Raw genomic sequence first — 20,197 nt, forward strand, 5'->3', positions numbered from 1 at the left:
CGAATACCGTGCAATGATAGAGGCATGTAGTGAAATTACTTGGTTCTGGGGATTGTTGACAAATCTTGGTATTCATTTGTCTTTGCCGACTCCATTATATGCTGATAACCTCAGTGCTATTTAATTGGCTTCCAATCCCATATTTCATGAGCGAACTAAACACATTGAAGTTGACTGCCACTTTGTGAGAGAAAAATACACAGCTGGAATCGTTTCTCTTCCTCATGTAACATCAAAGATACAAATTGCTGATTTATTCACCAAAACTATGACCTCATCTCATCATATGTTTCTTCATCGCAAACTGATGTTGGTTCCGTATCCCACATCAATTTGAGGGGGGGTGTGAGAATATTGTATATATGGGTTATATTTAGTTATAATATACCATGTATAATGAGGCTCTAAATAAACTTCCTTGTATAGTCTTGTAGAGTGGTTATTTAAACCCACTTTTGGGTTAAAGCAATACAGAAAAGCATCTCCAAATTCCTGGCTTATCAATACCTCTAAGCTTACTTTCTTTAAAATGGATAACATAAGTGAAGTCTGTGATTATTGTGAAGAGCTTTGGTAAGAGAAAGATCTCATACTTTTGTAATCCCCGGATGACAGCTAAGAGTTCCTTCTCAAGTGTAGTATAGTTCTTTTCGGCTTTATTGAACAATCCGGATTTAAAGCCACGGAGTTTCTTTTCTCTGGTGATGTAGTGGGTAGCGTAATATGCTACTCCCCATTGTTCATTTGATGCATCAGTTTCTACAATGAAATAATCTTATGCAATTGGCAGATCCAGATGTGGGATTTTTTTTACTTCTTTGATTTTTTCTATGACTTCTTCGTCGTGTCTACTCCATTCGAAGGGATTGGAGATTTCGGTTTCTGGGAGTTTGTTGTTTAGTCCTTTTATAAGGCTTGCTATATTTTTTAGGAAGTTTTGGGCTATGTTTAGGATCCATAAGAAGGATTGGAGTGTTTTTTCTTCCTTTTATTTTATTGGGAAATTCTAGGAGCTTCTTCGTGATATGTTCTTATAGCCCTATCTTTCCAGCCTCGATTTGGAAGCCAATGAAGTCAATGTTGTTTTACATTAGCTTCATCTTTGACTATGATATTATGAGTCCATGATCTTTAAATTCTTTGACAATCTTTCTAAGATGGTCAATGTGTTCTTCTGTTTTGCTAGCTATAAGAACGTCATTTATGTAGACTAGGTAGTATCCTTGGTGTTTTTTAAAGATATTGTCCATTCTTCTTTGAAAGACCCGGGGGGCATTTTTATAGCCGAAGGGCACAACAAGCCATTCATATTTTCCTTGTGGTACGTTGAAGGCTGCCCATTTTACAGATTTGTCTTCCATTCAGATTTGCCAGAATCTTGATTTGCAATCGAATTTGCTAAACCAGGTCTTATCTTCTATAAGCTGGATTAGATTATCCTTGTCGAGAATCGTGTAGGAGTCATCTTCGCAATTTTTGTTTAATTCCCTATAATCTATGACCATCCTATGTTCTTTCCTTAGTATTTCTGCGTGGTTTTCTACGAAGAAGGCTGATGATTTGTGCAGGCTCAATGATTCTCTAATGAGGTTCATTTCTAAGAGTTTTTCGATGTGTTGTTGGAATTCTATTCTGTCTCTATGGTTGCAGGGGAATTGTTTTCCTCTTATCATCCGATTAGGATCATTCAGTGTGATGACGCATAGTGCTTTGTCTTGTTCCCATGCCGCTAGGGGGTTTGATCCTATGGTTGTTTTAGCGAGTTCTTTTATTTATGCTAGGGCCTTTTTTCTTGTCTTTTTTTTTTCTAGTTTCTGTTGGTAGAATATGTTATTCTGTGGTGGTTTTCTATTTCTGCTTCTACTTGTTGGAAAGTTATGTGGCATTTTTTTTCAAGGCAGGTGCTTGTTGTTTGTTTACTAGGTTCACCATACTTGTGTATGCGCAACTCTGATAGTTGGGGTTTTAGTGAATCTTCGTGAAGTAGTGGGAATTGGGGGTCCAATGGGTGTTTTAGGGTATGTGTTAAGTGTGTTTTGGAGATACCGAATGGTAGATATTGTCTAAGGAGATCAGTTCCGATCATAAGGTCGCTAGGAAAACCAGTGCGGGGTCCTTCGAAAACCCAGAATTTATGGGTGAATGTTCGGTTGTTTTGGCAAAAATGTATTGGTTTTGTTATAAGCTTTGACTCAAACGGCTGGCCTTACTACGATGCCTATTAAAGCAGTTTTTGCTTTGCGTAGGAAGTCACTTGAGAAGGTTGTTTTGGAACACATGGAGGTTGTGCAGCCGGTATTTATCATTATAGTGATTGGTTCGTCGATTTTTTCGAGGAGATGGAGTTGGATGTAAATTGGCTCTCTGTACGTGGGTATTTGTTTACTTCTAAGGGTGTTAAGTTTGTAGTGCTGTGAAAGATCTTAACATTCTGCCATGTCGGGTTTCGTTCACTATGCTCTTCGGCGGCGGAGTAGACATGCCGTTCATCTGTTGGTATCTCTATGACCTTCTTTCCCTTGTCGGGTCGGGTGGGTGTTGGGCTCTTGGTTTTAGCTGGTTGTTCGTCTTCTTTTCCTGGGGGCAAGGGTGGTTTGCTAGGGACGGTAGGTGGTAGAAGCATATTTTCTTCTGCTAAGAATTTTGTGTATGATTATATGAAAAAAAATTCATACGAATCTTTGCGTTTTACTATGTTTTCTTCAAGTTCCATCCAGAATTGCCCATATCCTTTTAGGACGGCATTATAGGCAATGGTTCCCTTCTGTCTTTTAATTTCTAGTAGGAAACAATTTATGCAGTAATGGAGATTGTAGTAGTGACATGACATATACAGACTGTTTATCTTCGTCGTAATGTCTGTTGGCTTTTGGACTATGGAATCACACAGAGATGGATCTAGGATAGCGATCCAAGAGTACTAAGCAAACACAAGAGAACATAGATTTAACGTGGAAAACCTTTTCGAGAAAAAAAAACACGGCACAAAGCAACAGATCTTCACTATGAAAGCAGAAATTACATAGAGGAAGCACTTACCAGACTTGAGCAATCCTCAATTCTCTCCCTTGCTCCACCCTTTCAGAAACCCTAGAACGCTTTTTAAAAGCCTTAGAATCCCTTAAAATGGCCCCAAGGACTCCTATTTATAGTTGGGGAATTACCACTTACACACATCCCTAAAAACCGCCTCAAATTTACGAAGTCCGCGTACAATCTGTGTAACTCTCGACCAGTCGAGCCAGAACTTCGACTGGTTAAGCCTGTCCTTCTACTAGTCGAAGATCTCGGGGATTCCAAATACATTGTTATTGGACTTTAAGTCAAACTTTCTCAGGGTTAATCGAAGATCTCCAGTTTTAAGACATCTTTTTAATAATAATCTATGTCATGTCTTCAATCTTGAAACATGTAGCTTCTTGCCTTCTTCTCTTATCTTTGCATCGCATTATAGCTTCAATCAATGCTTCTCATGCACACTTCATCCTTCTTTTACGCAATTGTCAAGCCAAAAGAAGTTGCACATAACTTGAACTTCTCTGTAAGAATGACCTTGGTGAGCATGGCTGCCGGATTCACACTTGTGTAAATCTTCTCTAATGTTACACCTCCTTCCTTAATCACCTGTCAGATAAAATGGTGATGAACATCAATGTGTTTAGTACGTGAGTGATAAACAAATTTTTTATCCAAATTGATAGCTCTCTCACTATCACAATTACCTGACACGGCCTCCTGATGAAGTTCCAACTGATTTATCATGCCTCTTAACCAAACACCTTCTTTAAACACTTCTGTCACTGCCATATATTCTGCTTCGGTCGTGAAAAGAGCTACCATGGACAAAAGCTTCGACATCCAACTAATTGCTCCACCTGCTAGTACAAACGAGTAACCTGAAATCGACTTTCTGGAATCTACATTGCCTGCATAATCTGAATCTACATAGCCTACCCTGTCTTCCCAAAAGTTAAGACGAAGTCTTTTGCACCTCGAATGTATCGAAGTAGCTATTTCACCGCTTTCCAGCATTGCTTATCGGGGTTTGACATGTATCTGCTTACAATACCGACTGCTTGTGAAATATATGGTCTCGTACAGACCATAACATATATTAAACTGCCAACCGCATTCAAATAAGGCACATGAGACATAATCTGCTCTTCTTCATTTGATTTAGGACATTGTTTTGAGGAAATCTTGAAGTGAGCCGTGTGGGGAACGCTCATTGGCTTTGTCTAGTCCATCCCATACTTGATCAGCACCTTTTCAAGGTATTCTTCCTGTGATAACTAAAGCCTGCTCCTCTTCCAGTCTATATGAATATCTATACCGAGAACCCTTTTTGTAGCCCCCAGATCTTTCATCTCGAATGTCCCTGATAACTGAGTCTTCAGTACCTTGATTTCAGACATATCATGACTGGTGATCAACATATCATTAACATATAATACTAAGATGATAAATTTTCCATCACTCAATATCTTGTAATGGACACAATGATTGTATTTACTCCGAGTAAATTTCTGACTCAACATGAAAGAATCAAATTTCTTATACCACTACCTAAGCGACTGTTTCAGGCCATACAACGACCTCATTAACCTACAAACTTTTTTCTTTGCCCCTTTAACTTCGTTGCCCTCCGGTTGCTTGCTGTAGATATGCTCTTCCAACTCCCCGTGCAGGAATGTAGTGTTGACATTCATTTGTTCCAACTCGAGATCGTACTGAGCAACCAGTGCAAATATGAATCTGATGGATACTTGCTTAACCACCGGTGCGAATATCTCTACGAAGTCGATTCCTTCTCTCATAGCATACCCATTCGCTACCAGTCTCGTTTTGTAGCTATCATGTTTCCTTTTGAATAACCACATACATTCAATCATTTTTCGGCCCACTGGAAGTTCCACCAGCTCCCACATGTGGTTTTTGTGCAGCAAGTCCATCTCATCATTCATAGCCGCCTTCCACTTTTCTTCATCAGTCTTATCAAGAGCCTCCTGAATAGTTTACGGGTCTCTCTCATCTGTAATGAGGGCATATGAGATATTAAAGTCATCCTTGTATCTTGCCGGTAACTTGCGATCACGCGATGGGTTCCTTCTCACAGGTGGCTGCTCCACTTACTCCTATACCTCTAGCGCATCTGTTTCTCCCCGAGTATCATCTATATCAATCCGGACGTCTACGATCAACCTTTCTGGTTCCTTTTGCGCCTCTTGATCATTCTTACTGGATAGGGAGCTTTCATCGAATCTGACATTACGGCTAGTGATGATCTTGCGTGTGACCTTGTCAAATAACCTGTAACCTTTCACACCAACACCATAGCCAACAAAAATATATTTTTTGGCTCTATGGTCTAGCTTATCACTCTTAACTGACAGTACATAAGAGTAAACCTCACAACCAAATATGCGTAAATATGAGTAGTCTAGCTTATGACCACTCTATGCTTCCTCTGGGATTTTACATTCAATTATCATAGACAAAGATCAGTTTATCAAGTAGCAAGTCGTGTTAACGGCCTTAGTCCATAACTCATCTCCCAATGTAGTATTACTTAACATGCATCAGGCCCTCTCCGAGAGAGTTCGATTGGTCCCCTCAGTCACACCGTTTTGTTTAGGCATGTGGTGCACTGTGTTTTGACTAATGATCCCTTCATCCTTACAATATTCATTAAATTCAATGGAAGTAAATTCTCCACCATTGTTAGTCCTTAAAACCTTTATTTTTCATCGTGACTGTTTTTCTACCATTAGCTTCCATTGTTTGAATGTGGTGAAAACTTTGGATTTATGTTTCATGAAGTAAACTCAGACTTTCCTAGAGTAGTCGTCAATGAATGAAACAGACCATGACAACCCCCCAATGGAAACCTCTAGCATCAGAGTGCACATAATCATGTTAGACAGGCTCACATACCTTGTATAGCTAGTATACCTTGTATAGTTCGTTTCCATAAGTAGAGGATTATGATTTTATTATTTTCCTTGTATAAATGACTGTAATATCTATACATTCAACCCCTTTGGGTTGTCTAAAATACAGAAAAGCTCTCATGTTACATTTAGTCTACTTGATTAACCATATGTCAACCAACGTTCTGAACAGTTAATCTCCATACTTTGTTCTCAACAGCTTACCTCCTTCATATTCCACATTTCGTATTTTTTGTTGTATTTGTTATGTTCACATGGCTTCACGTGAGCGTAACAAACTATCTCCAAAATCAATCAAATGTATGTACTTGGGATTTGGAGAAACTCAGAAGGATTTTCGATGTTGTGATCCAGTTTCTCGTCATGTTCGGGTTTCACGACATGTTATTTTTCTTGAATATATTACCTTTCATTCATCTCTTCCTCCTTCGCACGCCCCAAAATCTTATGGTCTAACCACCTTTCCTGATATTCCTTTTGCCTCGAGTACTCTCCCTCGTCCGTTGCAGGTTTACTCGCATCGACCACATACAGCTCCACCACATATTACTCAACCCGGACCTACTGTACTTGTTGCAGATCCTGAACCTACCTTGATACATCGTTCTTATTGTGTACATCGAGCGCCTAATCACTTGATATGCTCTATGTTTGCCATGAATGCTACTCTGTATACTGTTTCTATTTCTACTTCATACTCTCAGGCAATCACTCATGATTGTTGGAAGAAGGCTATGGCAGAAGAACTTGCAGCATTGGATGATAATCATACGTGGGACATTGTCACTCGACCCACTGACCAACAACTAATTGGTAGCAAATGGATTTATTCTGTCAAGCTCAATTCTGATGGATCACTGGATCAATACAAGGCTCGACTTGTCACTCAGGGATACAAACAGGAATACGGAATTGATTATGATGAGACATTCGCTCTCATGGCCAAGATGAAAACGGTTCATACTCTTCTGGTAATATCTTCCATTCGCTCTTGGCCACTTGCTCAGATGGATGTGAAAATGCTTTTCTTCATGGAGACATACAAGAAACAGTATATTTGAAACCTCCTCCTAGCTCTTCAATCCCTGATAATAAGGTATGTTGCCTAAAGAAAGCCCTGTATGGCCTTAAACAGGCACCTCAGGCATGGTTCCAACGCTTTCACGATGTTGTTATAGGTGTTGACTTTATTCAAAGTAGTCATGACTCATCCTTATTTTTGCACACCACTACTCGCAGAATTGTCCTTGTTCTCGTCTATGTTGATGACCTACTTTTAACTGGTAGCGATGCTATTAGTATCTCAGCTTTAAAGGAAGTTCTGTAATCCTCCTTCAAGATGAAAGACATCGGCCATCTCACATACTTTCTTGGGCATGAAATTTCACGTTCTAAACGTGAGATCCTGGTTAGCCAACGTAAATATACCAAGGATCTTCTCGCGTTAACATCATTGACAGATCTTCTCGCATTAACATCATTGACAGATCAAAAGACAGTTCAAACTCCCTTAGAATTTAACGTTCAATATAGCCATGACGATGGTGATCTACTTGCACAGCCCAACTTATACCGTCGTTTGATTGGGAGTCTGGTTTACTTAACTAAGACTCACCCTAATATTGCCTACGCTATCCAAGTCGTCAGTCAATTTGTTTTTGCTCCTCGAACTCTTCATATGACTGCGGTGTTGCACATCCTGCGGTACCTACGTGGAACTCTAGATCGATCATTATTCTTCTCCTCCACGGCGACTCTGGACCCTCGTGCTTATTTGGATGCTGATTGGGCCGGTTGCACTCTCACACGGAAATCTACCACTGGCTACTGTGTTTTTCTCGGCACTTCTCTCATCTCTTGAAAGTGTAAGAAGCAGACCACTATTTCCAAATCAAGCACAGAAGTCGAGTATCGGGCGATATCCGCTATGTGTAATGAGCTTGTCTAGTTATGTGGACTTCTTTCCGACTTAGGCATTCCTCTATAGAATCTTACTCTACTCCATGTTGATAATCTAAGTGCCATTCAAATTACATCTAACCCGATTTTTCATGAACGGACAAAGCATATTGAAGTTGACTGTCACTTTATCCGCGAGAAATTTTAGTCTGGGCTCATTTCTCTTCCATATGTTGCATCCCATGATCAGATTGGCGACATTCTCACCAAGTCCCTCACTTCTGCACGTCACTCATTTCTAGTTGGCAAACTATTACTTATCGATGACTGACATTAGTTTGAGGGAGGATGTTAGCTAGGCTCACATACCTTGTATAGCTAGTATACCTTGTATAGTTTGTTTCCATAGGCAGAGGATTCTGATTTTATTATTTTCCTTGTATAGATGACTATAATCTCTATATAGTCAACCCCTTTGGGTTGTCTCAAATACAGAAAAGTTTTTAGCTCATCTCTATTTACAAATCAAGCACTCCTTTACATACATGTTTTCCATATTTAAAAGAGAATCTATATTGTTTACCATATATCTATATCAAATTTTTTTTAAACTGGAATCAAACAACGATCAGATATACCTTCATACCTCACTCACTCATGTGGCCCAGACGAGCCTGCCACATACGTACAGACGTGGAATCTGCAACAGTTGCTGCCGCTCCACCTACTGAAGTGTTCCCGATCAACCTATAAAGGTTTCCATACCTTTGTCCTCTTATAACCACAAGTGCCCCTTTTGAAACTTTAAGGACACCATCAATACCAATGAATTTGCACTCTATAACCTCGAGTGCATTGAGAGAAATAAGACTTCTCTTCATATCAGGAATGTGCTTGACATCAGTCAAGGTATGCTCCATCCCATCAAACATCTTGATGCTCACCATACCAATAGCCACAACATTATAGGCATTGTCATTGCCCATAAAGACCTGACCACCATCGCATTCCTTATAACTGGCGAACCAACTCTGATGAGGAGTTATGTGATATGATGCTCCTGTGTCAAGGATCCATTCATCTTTATGATTGTCGTGCAAGTGACCAATCATGGACACAGACAGAACATCACCACCACTTGTCTCTTCATCAGATGTGACAACATTGGCCTCCTTAGAAGAGGCCTCTGAGTTTTCTTTCTTCACTTTAAGATTGGTACAATCTTTTTTCATGTGTTCAGTCATCCCACAGTTCCGGCACTTTAGTTTTCTTTTGCCCTTGCCCTTGGATTTGGATCTAGGTCTTGAGGATCCTGTACCTCGATCAGTATCCCTGCCCCTTGTAATCAGTGCATTGGAAGGCATCCCCATGCTACCGTTTATCTTTCTCATAGCCTTCCCTTGAAAGGCTGAAATAACGGTGTCGACATTCAGGGTTTTATTTGCAGCGCACATTGTCCCTAAATGACTTATACGATACCGGAAGAGAATTCAACAACATACATGCATGTTCCTCATCTTTGATCATTTTCTTCATATCCAGCAGTTTGCAAACCAATTTATTAAAGTTGCCGATGTGAGCCTCCAGATCTCCACCCCCTGCCATCTTGAACGTATACCACTATAGTTTTAAGTGTAAGCAATTTTCAGAGGATTTTTTTCGCATAGATATCCTTTAACTTCGCCCATAAACTGGCTACAGTTTTCTCCCTCAAAACATTGTAGAGAACTTCATCCGTGAGACACAAACGGATGAAAGCTAAAGCATTTATGTCAAGAGTATTCCAGTCTTTGTCATTCATAGTTAATTTTCGCTCCTCAAGAGCCTTAACTTCGCCTTGCTTGGTTAATAGACTAATCATCTTGATCTTCCATAACTCAAAATTATTTTTGCCTGAGTACTTCTCAATATCAAACTTGGCGTTTCCCATTGATGCTGATCCTACAGATCCATATCTATGCCCCAACAATTGCTTTGATACCACTTGTTGGGTTTTGGACTGCGAAATCACACAAAGATGGATCTAGGATAGTAATCCAAGAGCACCAAGCAAACACAAGAGAACACGAAGATTTAACATTGAAAACCCTTTCGGGAAAAAACCATGGTACAATGCGACAGATCTTCACTATGAAAGCAAAAATTACAAAGAGGAAAGACTTACTAGAATTAAGCAATCCTCAAATCTCTCCCTTGCTCCACCCTTTTAAAAACTCTAGAACCCTTTTAGAAAGCCTTGGAATCTCTTAGAATGGCCCTAGAGACTCCTATTTATAGTTGAGGAACTCCCACTTACGCACCTCCCTATAAACTGCCTCAAATTTATGCAGTCCATGCACAATCTGTGTAACCCTCAACCAGTCGAGCCAGAGCTACGACTGGTTGAAGGACCCTTCGACTGGTCGAAGATCTCGAGGATTCCAAGTACATTGTTGTTGGACATCGAGCTGAACTTTCTCAGGGCTAATCGAAGATCTTCAAGTTTAAGACATCTTTTTAACAACAATTTCCTCCGATTTTATATCGGTAATAAGAGCACAGTTGCCATCTTTTTAATCCAATTAGCTCAAATTTGCACCAGTGTGCTGGGTCTACTTCATGTGACGGTCTCCAATCATAGTTTTGATAGGTGTGTCTAGGCTTCCATTTAACTGTGCAATTGTATGTCACTTCTTCGTATTTGTATACTTCTTGTCCATCATCATCGTCGGATGAACTATCTGTTGTTAGCTATACTTTCAACATGCAGTTTCGTATAGGGGTTTTACTGTTATCTAAGGATACTTCTTCGTCTTCGCTTGGATATTCAATTGGGTCTTCGGCTTCGTTAGAGTCAATGGTTACTATGCTATAGATTGATTCATCATCATCGCTAAGAAAGTCTATAATTTCTTATGGATATTGGATGTCGAAAGCCTCTGCTTCTTCATTATTTAAGGCGTTAATCATGGTGTTTACCATAGATACTCAGTTTTGTTTTTCCTTTTGTGGTGGTGCTTTCATTGAGATGACTAGTGAGGAAATCATAGCTCTGATACCATGTAGAAGGGAGAAGAAATTTTTTGTGTTAGGGGGCAAATGACTCGAACCTTTTTAATAGAAGAGTTTTTACAAAAGGCACGGTGGAGCACCAAAATGAACATATTATCTAACAATATGATTCCATGATTCATCTGTAGCTCATCAAGGAATGGGACAATTGATTCTATACTAAATAATGCTCTGTAGTTGTACCATTTATACATCAAAATGGTTACATGAAATTAACCATGGTTCCTTTCATTATTTTTATTATTTTGTGAATGTCCTCTTACAAATGGATGGTGGTATTCGCACAGGCGCACAATCTAGCCCCTGAAAGAGTTAGAAATGTGTTGAACAACACCCTCCAAGAACTGCAACTCGACTGGCTCGACCTTTATTTGGTACCAGTATAGCTTGTCCTGACTTATATAACAATTTTCTTTGTTCTTTTATATGCAGTAACATTTGTAATACGACATGAATATGCGTTCATGTCATGCCCTGAACTCGGGAACCGGGCTCACAAAAATCCCGGTCGCCGATTCTAGTGCCAACAGCCTCCGTAGTTGCCTGTACTCGGCTCCCAGCTCCCATGCTCCAGGTTTCGATTCTGGGATCCTACAAGGAGGATTTCAGGATTTTAAAAATAAAATAAAATTGTAAAGGAGCATAACTACAAGTATACCCAAGTCACAAAACATTATCACCACATATCCACTAATATAATATTTGAGTACAGTGTTGAAAAGAAAATACATGATATAACAAAACTCCAAAAAATCGGGTACATGCTCCTGCCTCAATGCTGCTACGGTCTAGCATAACCTGCACATAATGATCATGCATGAGCTTCCTACGAAGCTTAGAGAGTGTGTGCAATGCATGTGCCAGGCATATAAATGTCAGAGTAAGCGAAATGATGTAGGCCAGACTGGCAAGTCCATGAATACCATCAGCCACATTCCAGGCTATGCGATGCAAAGACATACTGGGTCAAATGTCATATGCTGAGGATGCAATGTAATATGCAGATCATGGCAAGTCCATCAATGCCATCAAACCTATCTAAGCTATGCGATGCAAAATGAATGACAAAGCTGGTGTGTGTGTGTAGTCGGGATGATAGTACGTGGTATCGCAAGCCATGGGGTTCATCATAAGGGACTTCTATCCAAACCAGTCTCCTGATTTGGATATCTAGACTCAATGTGGTAAATTCCTGATCTCAGGTTAGTTGTGTACCTAACCGAAATCATGGTCATTGTGAATGTGCACATAATGATTTAATTGCGCACCACCAGCCCGAGTGGATAGTGAATGAATGAGTCGAATGTTGAACATGCAACTCCTACTCAGTAAGTCTACGTTTCAGTACAGTTATCGTCACTGGAATCATCACCAAGGTCTAACACACTCCACATTGGCTGCTGCCCCATCGTGCAAATGTTCACGTGAGTGGAAGAGACCTCATTATCTACCTTGCTAGTGGTATGTCAGTGCCCACCCGGCTCGTCGATAGCGAACCCATTTACGAGCTGGTCAAACTCAACCTAGCTTACATCCCCCTACCCTCGGGCGGATAAGGTCACACCCATTTTCAATAAACCACGACATGGTGGGAGACGCGGCCTATCAGTATTTGGCACTCGGGCGCTCATGTTATCCACTCAATATCAACGTTGAAGCATCATGTTGGCCCACAGGGTTTAGAGACTTTCACACAAGGACATCCTTAACTCCCTGATGCTAGAACAGATATTTTTGGTATCCAATCCGACCATCCACGATATGCCTGTGGAGACCACAACTCTAATGTCGCTAGGGTGTAATGCAAATGCATCATACAATGCGTGGATGCATGAGTCCATCATCTGAGTCATGCAAGTTGTGCATATATGCAAGGTGACCTCATTTCTTATGGGTCCCATGGAAATGCCCAAAGTTGTAAAGTCGTTAATATGGCCTTGTCGCGTATAGGCAATGCCAAAAATCTTGAATTAGCCATCACCCAAGTCATGCACACATGATACGAATGAGATATGATAACACATGATCATAACCACTATGCATGAAGTGTGTAATACCATATCAAGCATAAAGCAAGGCTAAATCAATATAAAGCAATGTTAACTCGAATGTAAAAGCAATGCTACATCTAACATAAAATAGTGTCGCATCAATATAAAGAAAGCACCATGTCAACATAAATGAACTGTTATAGAAATTATGAGCTCAAACATCACATAAATCACTAAGGTAATGCTACATAAATTATCAAGGAAGTACTATACCAACAGACATGTAAAATATCGCACCACATGATAATGGAAATTCATCATTCATAACGGATGGAACCTACTTGGAAACTAAGTTTATCGAGGCCCATAGGGCTATACATAAGTGGTCTTTCAAGCTAATGAGCCTACTCAGCAAGCCCGCACCTAGGCGACCAAAACATACAACTATCGGCATCCAAACGGGATAACAAATTGTAGGATTCATAAAAAAATCATAGTGGGCTCGAAATGGTCATCAAAGTGGGCCCTACAATATCTTTAAGCAAGGCCCAAGAGGGCAGCTCGCAACCAATCAAGCACAGGACTATGATGGACTCAATACATGCAATGTGTGGAACCTAAATGGTAGTTCAATGGTGGAAACACGACATAAACCACAGGGTTGGCCCACGGTACGACTACTACCTATAAATACAGGCAGGCCTAATGGGTAACCACACCATGAACAACAAGGCAACCCATGGTGTGGGCATCATTTATTTACTAAAGAGGATCCACAATTAAGTTGGTTTGCAAATAAAATCAGTATGGGCTCCACAAATCTAACATGGATATGACTAGGTGGGATCCACTCAAATCTACCCCTAATGGGCCCCGCATGCTCCTACATAGGTGGGCCTATAGTCGAAAGGCCTACTTATAGCGAGCCATGTAGGCACATAAAGAGTCCAAGATGGGTGTCAGTCGTAGCCTCTAATTAGAACCCAAGCATGTTCATAATAGCCTAGAAAGGCTCAACATGTGGGGTTTACCGACAATCATGGTGGGTCCTTTAAGTATCTCAGCCCAAAGGCATATGCTATGATCAATCATCACCCCACAACATGCATACAAATGATGCGTATGGGCATATGTTTGGGCATGAAATCATATATTAAGCATGTTCTTAGTGTGTCTTACCAGGCCAAGTACACTAGCATGTTATCAGACATATCAGGCAATAATCTGCCTTAATCGTCACATCATATATAGAGAGTGAGAATTGAACGACATGCCCCACTAGAAGTCTACGTGGTGTAGTCCACGTTAGACTAACATTAGCTCCTCATGTAGCCTGCAAGGCATGAATAAAATATATATAACAAGGCGAGGTCCACTGGGAGTGACCCGGATGGACACCCACATGTACAATACGTGTGTTACTAGGCTACTAATCCATTTGGGCACATGGCCCACTAATGATATCCCAAAATAATCAGATTATCAATGACATCACTATAATTACTTTAGTACAATTATCCGCACTGTCTGATCATTGCAAACATAAATCGATGGTTACAGATCATTGGTTAGTCACTAGGATGTGATCCTATGCCCATGACTCATCTGAGTCTTGGGATTTCATCAGTTCAAGGAAAGTATATGCTTAAATGGATTTAATAAAACCATAGTTTCAACATTCACACACCAACTAATTTAAGGATTTGAATACAAGATTCTAAACATAACCAAAGACGTAAGGTATCTCGATTATAGGGATTCCCAAGTCCAAAGGATACCAAAACTAGGATTCCCAAGTCCAAGGGATTCTAAAACCAAGAAATCCCAAGAGGTTTCTACCCCTACATTACCATATGGTGCGGCCCACCTAAGATCTGGACCAACCTGAGTTTTTGGGCCCATAGCCTAGTATGATTTGACAAGACAACTGAATGGAGTGGATAAGATACATACATTATGTAGGGTTGCTACAAGAAAATAGGCCTTTAGCCACAATTTTTTAACCCCAGTTGAAAAAATGGAGGCTAAATGTGTCTTTTAGCCTCGGTTGCTAAGGAACTGAGGCTAAAAGTTTGTTTTTCGCCTCAGTTGCTAAGGAACTGAGGTTAAAAGTCCGTTATTTCACCTCGGTTGTTACAAAATAGAGGTTAAAAGTTTACTATTTAGCCTCAGTTGTTAGGAAAGTGAAGCTATTAGTCAACTTTTTAGCCTCCGTTGCATAGGAACTGAGGCTAAAAGTCTACTTTTTAGCCTCCGTTACATGGAAACCGAGGCTAAAAGTCGGTTACATGGGAACCGAGGCTAAAAGTCTACTATTTTGCCTCGGTTAGTAAGAAATCGAGGTTAAGAGTTCAATTTTTAGCCTCAGTTGCTAGGAAAGTGAAGCTATAAGTCAACTTGTTAGCCTTAGTTGCATAAGAACTGAGGCTAAAAGTTTACTATTTTGCCTTAGTTAGTTAGAAATGGAGATTAAAAGTTTACTTTTTAGCCTCTTTGATAGGAAAGTGAAGCTATAAGTCAACTTTTTAGCCTCTGTTGCATAAGAACTTTTAGCCTTAGTTACATAGGAACTGAAGCTAAAAGTCTAACTTTTAGCCTCAGTTGCATAGGAACCAAGACTAAAAGTATACTATTTTGGCTCAGTTAGTAAGAAATGAAGGTTAAAAGTTCAATTTTTAGCCTCAGTTGCTGGGAAAGTGAAGCTATAAGTTAACTTTTTAGCCTAAGTTGCATAGGAACTAAGGCTAAAAGTTTACTATTTTGCCTCAATTAGTAAGAATTTGAGGTTAAAAGTCTACTTTTTAGCCTCAGTTGCTAAGAAAGTGAAGCTACAAGTCAACTTTTTTGCCTAAATTACAAGGAAAGTGAAGCTATAGGTCAAGTTTTTAGCCTTGGTTGCATAGGAACCGAGGTTAAAAGTCTACTATTTTGCCTTAGTTAGTAGGGCATGAAAGCTAAAAGTTTACTTTTTCGCTTTAGTTGCTAGGAAAGTTAAGCTATAAGTCAACTTTTTAGCATCGGTTGCATAGGAACCGAGGCAAAAGGTCTAATATTTTGCCTCAGCTGGTAGGAAATTGAGGTTAAAAGTTTACTTATTTAACTCAGTTGCTAGGAAAGTGAAGATATAAGTTAACTATTTAGCAGCGATTACATAAGATCCTAGGCTAAAGGTTTACCACCTAAACCATAGTTATCAACCACACAGTCTTAGTATACACGTCATACGTGTATGATACACATATCATTCATCCGTCCAGACCTACCATGGATGGGCCCATTAACAAAGTTGATTTAGTTAGGCTGATCCCAACCACTAATTAGAATATTTGGCCATCACTCTCCCCACACAACCAAAAAAATGAACTAAGCCGACGGCAGGAAGGTTTTTAATGGCATATATTCAATCACTACTGTTTCCTGTGGTGTGGTCCACTTGGTATTTAGATTTGCCTCGTTTTTTGGATCAACCCATAAAATGATATTGAGAAATGGATGGACGGCGTGGATAAAATACATTCCTCATGGTGGGGCCCACAGAGCACCGACCACTAGCCAGCATTAATAGCCAAACCGTCTGAGCATCTACCATTTTCGTATGGTGTGGTCCACCTAATAGTTATATCTGGCTCATTTTCAGGTTCAAAGCCTAAAATGATCTCGAGAAATGGATGGACGGTGTGGATGAACACATACATCATGGTGGCGGCCCACGGACGACCGACAGCGTCACAAGCCAAGCCGTCTCTCCCAAAAGACCAAACCCGGCCTTCCCCCATTCCCCAAAAACAAATCTCGCCCTTTCCCGCCAAAATCAGAGAAACCCTACGCCAAAAAAATCAGAAAAACCCTCGTTTGCGCCCGATCTCTCTACTCCTAAAATCCCTCTCTCTCTCTCTCCAACATCTCTCCCGGTTTCTTCTAAAAAACCCTAGATCTGATTTCCATACATTGAATCGATCATCAACTGCTTGGATCGCTCCTTTTCTCTTCTTTCGTCACGTAATGGTTCGATCGGATTCTGTATCTTTCTTAGATTCATTGCCGGCCGCAAGCCCTAGATGTCCTCCATCCAAGGTTTGTTTCTTGTATTCTCCAATGCAGTGATATTTTGATTTTATGTTTCTGGAGTGCACTTGAGCAGAGAAAAAAGGAGCATTTCGGATTCCAAAGCCAGATTGGAGCCCTCCTGCAAGAGAATCAAGACGCTGGATTTGGGTTTGGTTTTCCGATCTAAGAGGTAATTTATTTTGGTTTCTTTTTCTTCTTTTTGAATCTGGTGTTGGATTCTATGATTTGTTGGATTTTTATTTTTGAATAGGATTTTTTAATTTTCTCTTGCTTTGTTAGCATTTTATTTTAGTGTAGTTTCGATTCTTTGAATCTTTCTTTCTTTTTTTTTCTTTTTTTTTTGTGGGGGAGAGAATCAACTTGTATTGGGTTGTTTACCAAAGGTATTAGCTTTTTTGAGGAATCCTCCTAAGAAGTGCTACCTCCACTGTACACATGCCATGTGTATAGTGATCAGAAGCCTTGATTTGGTGGGCCATAAGGTTTCCACATCCTAAGATAAAGGCTATCAACTATGGTAGTCATTTGATCTGTAGCTTAGGAAAGGATTGAGGAAGATGGACCATGGTCCACATTCAACAGGTAAAATTCATAGCGATCAAACAGTTAGATTGAACCTACATGATGACCCACCAGATCAACGGTCCAATCTCCATACACATTTCTACATGTATGGTCAAGACCGTACTTCCAAGGCATACACAGTTACTTTCATTGCAGCATTACCCTGGGCCGTACCTTTTTTATTCTTAACTAGTTTGGCATTTTTAGTTTGTTGGTATTGGCCTTTGATACTAGGTCCACCAGAAGAACCGTTCCAGTCACTGAGATGGGTCCCACATATGGTGGAGCCGTGGAGGTAAGGAACTACACTCTGGGGTACCATCACAAGTTACCTGCCTTTTCTTGCATATGTGTTATGGGTTGAAGGGAGATTGAAATGAACCTGCAAGTAACTAAGAATGGCTTCTTTCCTTGCGTGATTGATTTGAATGGTCTATATAAGGATTCATTTGGCAGATTTTTCGGATTTGGATTTGCCTCATATCCATGGCTTTATGGTTGTATGAATTTGGCAAATCCCCAACAAAAAACAAACATGGGGGATTTGAAATCCATGGATTCACAAATCCTTGCTCCAAATCCCTCACCTCAAATGGCTCCTTTTGTTTTTGCGGCAAAGTTATGTTGTGTTCAGTTGTTTCTGGATTTAGTCCCATATCATTATGTGGAAATTGCACAAGAACTCTTGTCAACACAGACCTTTGGTCCTTGTTTTTATTTTTTAATTCAGTTATAGTGTAAGAAGTAGTGGCTTTATTAGTGTAAAGTCAATCTACTCACTCTTTTTTCTTTTTCGTTCTTATGTTGGATATCATGTATGTCCATTTCAATTCTCAACAACAAATTACAACTCTAACAAAAGGCAACCGGTAATGGTCTCTTCTCTTCGCTTCTGAATATTGATTCTTTGTTTGTATCGTTTGGATTCTGTATGGATGGAATTATTTGATATTCTGTGATGGTTGCAACAGTTCCTCTTTTAGGACCACTAGTAAGAATTGAGGTAGCTTCTTTTGACATGAACGAAATTTCGTTTGACATGTTCGTCTGTTCTGTTTGGAAATTGACTTTTGTGCTTAATCTTGACGGAGTGTTAGATTTAGACTCCTCTTGTAAATTCCTCTTTCTAATTGATGTGCTCCATTTTTGATGAATTCTGTCGTTTGTCTCATAAAAAGTCCAGTATATATGAATCTTGATAAGGATTTCATGCAACAATTAAAATCATGGTTTGAAAATATATGGGCAAAACAGTCATGCACAAGGATGAAATAGAGAAACCTTAACCTTATGTGTGGATATTGTTCACTGACCTTTTGATTTATCAGACAGATGCAGCTAGAAATTGAATTTGCACCAGATTGCTTATATAGGACTGAGTCATACATTCTGATTTTCAATACCAGACTCTTTTAAGAAAGCGGTTGTAAGAAAACGTTATTGCCTTTTTTTTTTTTTCTTTCTTTCCTTTTCCCTTGTGGTCAAGGGAGGATGCTTCTAAGGACACAACTAAGTTACCGATCACGGGCATAGGGTATTGAGCACAACAAAGATCAAATTTGGTGATCCTCAAAATCATATTCTTGGGACATGATATGGCATGTATTGATCACTAATTAGTATAATCATATTCTAAAATATACCCCCTAACAATATCAGAAGTTGAATTTGTTGCCAATGGGCAGGATTCACTAGAAATTCTAAATAATTAATAGTTCTTGTGTTTGAAATCCCTGTAAATTCTTGGGTTGTGATAACAATGTTTTTAATCTCTTGATTTGTAAAATCTATTGGAACTTGAGAGAGCCTGAGTGTACATGGGAATTCAGTGGTTTGTTCGAACAAGTTTTTCTATATGTTGTTATCTTTGATTTAAATGAAATGATGTGTAGCTATTCAAAGGTTGCTGGATTTTGAGTATCCTTTCCTGCTCTGTTTTGAGCCTTTTTTGTTGGATTTTCAGTGCTTGAACGGTCTTTATTTCCTCATTATTTGTCCATTTCATACAGTGTACTTCTTCAAGCTCTTCACAAACTATCCAAAGGTATGCATACCAGTGGTATTTTTCTTTCGGTTTTGTAGTTCCATTTTATTAACAAAGTAGAAATAAAGTGTTTAAGGAATGTATCATATGCAGCCCACTATGGTGTTTGTATGACATCCGAATCATCAAGCAGGGTCTTCCCCACCACATGCCCTAAATATCATGCCAGTCCAACCATCAGATGGGTTCACATATGAATATGGAGCTTTTTGGGTGGTGGTCCATTGTTTTCTATGGTGTTGCCCACTTGATGATTGAATGGGCCTTCTTTTTAGGCCATCCCATTCTCATGGTAGGGTAACGCTAGGGGATAGCTTTGGAAACCATACCCAGGACATGGGGCCCAAACCTTCCAGTTGGATGATTTTCTAATCTTACAACTAGTTGATGTGAAATAACATTGATACGCTGCAAGGACCGATACCAATCCATTAGAATCTTTGAAGCTCAAAGATGACACGGTTCAAGTTTGTCTTAGTAAGAATGAGGAGATTTCCCGAATTACGGAAGCTCGGAACATGCCTTCAGATAGACTTGGAGAAGTAGCCATGCATTTCCTCATGAAAAATGAACATAAACTTACCTTTTAAAAAAAGGAATAGAAATTGCCTTCCAATTGAGTGATGTAA

This window comes from Magnolia sinica, chromosome 2 (assembly GCF_029962835.1).
Source record: "Magnolia sinica isolate HGM2019 chromosome 2, MsV1, whole genome shotgun sequence".
NCBI classification, from domain to species: Eukaryota; Viridiplantae; Streptophyta; class Magnoliopsida; order Magnoliales; family Magnoliaceae; genus Magnolia; species Magnolia sinica.